Genomic DNA, 5930 nt, shown 5'->3' with positions numbered 1-5930 from the left:
ACGATGAAGGAGGAGGTTATCTACATTAATGCATCTGATAACAAGACATACTGAAGTAAAAAAAAATTAGAGTTTTATTACCAACTCATAACTCCCCAGTCTCCTAAGAAGAAAGATTGTTTTAAACACTTTGACCCAGAAAGACCTAAGCTTATATTTTGATTCCTGATTTTTGTTTTGTTATGAGACAGGGTCTCACTGTGTAGCCCTGGCAGGCCTGGAACATGCTACAATATAGCTCTGCCCAGCCAATGTCCTTATCTTGTCTCAGGTAACAGGCATTTGGTTTTGATCATTTCTCACACAGAAGAGTATATCACATTTATTTATCACTATCATCTTTGACACTTACCTCATCCCAGTTTTTTTCACATCTAACCTGTTTTTTCCAGTTGTTTGGGCAGAACCAATGGAATTGGAGTTATTATTTTTTCACACGCAACACAAATCTCTTCGCAGTTCCCAATGTCATCTTTACCTTCAGAATACGTCCTGCTTCTGACTTCTTCCCACAGCCTTCCCTGCAGTACTGTGGGCCGGGTACTGCCATCTCCCTCACTCCTTCCCAATGCCTTCCCCGCAGTAGTCTGGGTAGGGTACTGTTGCGGTAAATATTAAAAAAAGACCCTACCAACCCATGCTAGTGTCAGCTCTGATGGGCCATATGGCCTCTGCAGGATATTTTCATCTTAATCAGCAAAGCATCTCAACCTGACTCGCTAAGTTTCCAATTTCCATCCCAAGCTATCGCTGGGCGGGTCACAGCCACATCAGTTCCATACAGAGACTGCCCTCTCGTGACTCTCTTGCTGCGGACTCTATTCACATTCCCAGCATCTGTTTCCTGTGGTTATCATCACAACTCCCAGTAACCAGTTAAAATCAAAACTCAATAAGCTTGTAATTTATCAATCAGATTAATATCTTAAGTTTTCACTCCATATAATGTCCACACAATAAACTTGAAAACAATTGGTAATGATGACTGTCCACCTAGATAAGGCAAATTGTCCTATAAAAATCTATCCCTTATGAAATATTCCTAACTACCTGTGGCCCTTTAAGGCCACACAGATCTGGCCACACAGATTTGGGTCATCCTTCTCCTCCTCCATATTGGTTCTTCTTCCTTTTTCTCCCCTCTCTCTCCTCTCTTCAAAACTCTCTGCCTGCCTTACTTTTTCACTGCCCAATCACAGGCCTTGCCTTATCTAGCACCTGCCTTCACCTGCATATAGACAACAAAGTACAGGGTGCCACTGTACCACCTTGGTTCAGCGTTGTCACCTCATCATCTCTTGGTTTGTTTCTATTCTCCTTCCACCCAGCAGCCAGAGAAAGCCCCATGCGAAGCTTAATCAAGTCATGCAGCTTTTCTGCTCAGGGCCCTCTAGGGTCTCCCATCTGACTGGGAGTCAATGCTAGGGTGGTTAAGGCAGAATATTATATTGTACCTTGAACCCTTTAACTTCATTTTCCGGTTCCCCCCTTTTGAGCATAGTTCAGCTAGACTATCCTTCCACATTCTAGTCTTTGTGCATCCCATTCCCTCAGCCTACAATGCTCTTCCCTCAGTTACATCTCCAGCTGTCTCATTTCATTCAGATTTTGTAAAAATAAGAGCCCATGAGAGTCTTTCCATGATTACTATATGTTAATCAGCTACCATCGGTCTTTTCCCCCTGAATCCCCTTTTTCTCTCATAGGATATATCTGTGGCAAGTGTCTGGCAATTTATATCTTTGTCTTTTGCTATGGAGAGAAATTTGCTAAAAGCTAAGACTGTTATACATGTTGCCCTGTCCTCACTTTTTCCTAATAGTTGACAGAAAGTGCTCATTGGACATTGGTTGAATTAAGGATAGAGGGGAGTAATAGTGAATTAATTTTACTTTTTATTGTCTAGCAAAAGTAATATCACTTGATGCTTTCAAAATGTGTATATGTATGTGCACACAAGCATGTGTGTGCACCTTGATAGATTGAACCTAGAGTCTTTCATATGTTGGGAAACATCTCCCCAAAGAAGTTATAATGTTCTGCTTAGGACATACAATTTAGGGAAATTTTGTTGAGCATTTATTTGGCTTTTAAAAATGATTATTATCAGCTTTGTCAGCAGTGAGTGAATATGATGATGGTGTACCTATATGTGCCAAATCACATGTGACGTTATATATATGGCTCACTCTCTCTTCCTGCTGCCTTGGATCTAGATGTAGAACTCTTAAGTTACCTCTTCCGCTAGGTCTGCCACCATGCTCCCCACCATGACCACGATGGACTAAACCTCTGAACTAGAAGCTAGCACCAATGAAATGTTTTCTTTTATAAGAGTTGCTGTGGTCTTGGCATCTCTTTACAGCAGTAGAAACCCTAAGTAAGACAGACATGATGCCGGAATTGAAATACAGAACAGCATAGAAAACACCTACGCACCAATGAAAGATCTAATCATAGTGTTCTAGAAAGTTCTAAAGAACTTCACAGCACTCCTCATGACCTTTGTGAAGAACTGGAGTTACCAACCACCAGTGGTAATAACCTTTAATGAAGAGTTACTTTTTAGACAGCATCAGTTTTGAGAAACCCAAGTGGTCGCCATTTATGATTGTCCTGTGTCTCTTTTCCAACACACCCCCCCCCTTGAAATATACAGCTTTTGGAATTGAGTGTTGCCTGAAAAATCTGCATCCAATTTGAATGAAATTGAATATGTTTGAGGGCTCGAGCAGCATGGCTTCCATCTGAGGCAAAGAGGAGATGAATTTCAATTAGATGTTCCCATTATAATCTGTCTCCACCTGTAGTGTTCATCAAAATTGCTAGGCAGTGTGGTATAATGTATGATCAGGATTTGCCCACTGGCAGCAGTGCCCCATTTCCTTAGTGAAAAAAGCACACAATAATTAGTCCAATACATATAGACAGTGGCTTCTCACAGCGAATGACTTTAATTGTGGTGAGTAATATATATGGAGTTGGAAACCTTATATATTTCGCTCCTAAGAAGACAGCAATTACTAATTCCGTCGACAGGGCAACAGTGTTTCAAAAGATTTAATGCAAACTGAACATTGTAGTCAATAGCCACGGTAAAATGTCCACTTTATGGCCTTATTTTTTGCCTGAGCATAATTTATGGTAATTTGGTGGCTGCATATAGGCTGAAAGTAAGCTGTTGGCTTGAGAGTTAATACTTTAGCATTGCATAAATCGTGGCTGAGTGTGTTGGTCTCCGGTAATGTTCTCTTTTCTCCTCTTTTTACATCACATTACTGCCCAGGTCTCCTTCCTGTTTGCAATTCATGGAACTCTGAGAGCTCAATATTTAGGAGGTCACCCTCTCCATAAAGGGACATCTTCCAAACGCAGAGGGAGGAGATTCAGGAGATCCCTTAGTAGAATGGAGATGGCAGCCCAGTTTATGCCAAGGCTGTCCAGTTTAAGTGCTTTCGAGGAAAAGGAGAGACCGCTTTACTGTCCTTTCTGCCCATAGACTCCAGGCCACTATAAAAGAGGGGTGTGAACGTTGTTTCTTTTCAGAACATCCTTCTACAAACTACACTTTGATTAACTTGAAGTGCAGAACAAGTTGGCGTGGCACGTTCTAGGTCCCCAGGTAATAAATGCAAAGACCTCAACACTGAGAGTCAACAAACTGCATCTAGGCCTCCATGTGGATGATTGCTCTTCAAAGAATTGTGTGAGGTGTTGAAAAAAAAAAGTGAAGCAACTGCCCACCTTCTTCTGCTTTGTACACGTATTCACAACAATTTTGAATTTTTAGTAGGATTAATGATTTTTCAGAAGTGATTAAAATTTCAAAGTAGATGAATATTTCATGTCTAATTGTAGACAATCTTATTAAAAATGTTGTGAGAAAACAGGTTTTAAAATTTAGACTTGTTTCCTAAACTCCACAAATCACATTACATAATTTGCCCTTCTTCATTGCCAACAAACAGTTTTTTTTAAATTCAATTATACAAGCATTTCTTTTGCCGATCTTATAATCACAGTAGCTAGCAATGAATACAGACACTAGAACAGTTTTATGTGTAGTATCAGTTACAATGCATGTGTTAAGTCCATGTTGTTAGTATTTATCATCAAAACTTTAAATGCAGAGGTAAATTTAAAATTAAAATGGTACTAAGACTTTTATTTTAACATTTTTCCTAATTATAAAACAAGAGCTTTTTGAATGAGGTCTCAGGAAAAAGTATTGTGACTATTCCTCTGTCAATTAGACTGAACAAAATGGAAAAGAAATAAAATTACCAAGATGTAAGTGGGCATGACTTTAGATTTCGCAGACGTTAAAAAATTGTGAATAAATCTTACAAAGTATTCTATGTACATAAATTCAACCATAAATAAAACATGCTAATTCTAAAAAAAAAAAGGCCGCAAAAATCACCCAAACTAACAAAATGAAGTGGAGAATTACAATAGTTATATTTCTGTTAAAAAATGAGTACAAATTATAATAAAGTCCATAAAGGATATTTGTAAGCCTAGATGACTCACTGGTGAACTTCAGCTTTAAAGAACTAATATAGAATTTGCATAATTTCTGACAGAAAATTGGGAAGTGAATGCTTACAACACAAGGCACGAAAACAGTACAATCACGACATAAACATCTTATAACACAGGATAAGGACAAAACAAAAATTAAATTATATTTATCATGAACACAAAAGCAGAAATCTTCCATAAAATACTTGGAAGTGGATTGAAGTTTCCAAAACATATAAAAACAATATCATTATATATAGGTTTCATTGTGCCGATGTTAAGAATGGTTTAATTTCTAAGCGAATTATGGTGGTGCACTGAATTAACACCTAAAAGGAAAATCTACACACACACACACACACACACACACACACACACACACACACACACACAAAAGACTGATGCAAAAATTGTAGCTGAAATGTATTATTTGCTCATGATACTCTCAAAAAATACAAAGAAAATTTTCTTAAGCTAGTAAGCACACACACACAAACACACACACACGAGAGAGAGAGAGAGTGAGAGAGAAAGACACAGAGAGAGAGTGAGAGAGAGACAGAGACAGAGAGTGAGAGAAAGAGAGACAGAGAGAGAAAGAGAGAGAGACAGAGAGAGAGTGAGAGAGACAGAGACAGAGAGAGAAAGAGAGAGAGACAGAGAGAGAGAGTGAGAGAGAGACAGAGACAGAGAGAGAGAAAGACACAGAGAGAGAGAGACAGAGAGAGAGAGAGAGAGATGGGGACTTTGCATGTGCCTTTAGCAGGAAGAAAGGGTATAAAAAGATTTAGAATCACAAAATAGTATCATAAGCAGATATTGTGGATACTCAGCAATTAAATTAGTCCTTAGCTTAAAACTTGTATACGGGTTTCACAAGAAGACCAACAGAATCAGCCAACCTGGACCCTTGGGGGCTCCTACAGACTGAACCTTCAACCAAAGAATGAGCATGGACTGGACCCAGCTCGTATGTAGCAGATGTGCAGGTTGGTCTTCATTTGGGTACCCCAACAACTGGAGTGGGGCTGTCCCTGATTCTGTTCTCTGCCTGTGGATCTGGTTCCCTAACTGGGCTCTCCCAGTTGGCAAGGACCTGCCTAGTCCTGCATTGTCTTGAAGCACCAGAGTAGGTTGATACCTAGGCATGGGTTGGAGGGCCTCTTAGAGGAGAAGGGGAGAGGGATGTGGGAGAAAGGCTGTGTAAGGGGGCGATTGGGAAGAGAGGGAGGCTTCTATCAGGATGTAAAGTGAATAAATAAATCAATTAATGGAAGAAAACCCTCATATATGGACTTGCAGATGCTATCACGCCTCCTATTCATTTGTCTTACAGAACAGATCAAGTGATATGGATTTTTAAAATTAGTTTTTACATGAGAACCTTTTTTAATTCCAGTGACCAT

Source organism: Rattus norvegicus, chromosome 10 (genome assembly GCF_021556685.1).
Source record: "Rattus norvegicus strain SHRSP/BbbUtx chromosome 10, alternate assembly SHRSP_T2T, whole genome shotgun sequence".
In the NCBI taxonomy this organism is placed as follows: domain Eukaryota; kingdom Metazoa; phylum Chordata; class Mammalia; order Rodentia; family Muridae; genus Rattus; species Rattus norvegicus.
This window is presented reverse-complemented; position numbering follows the sequence as displayed.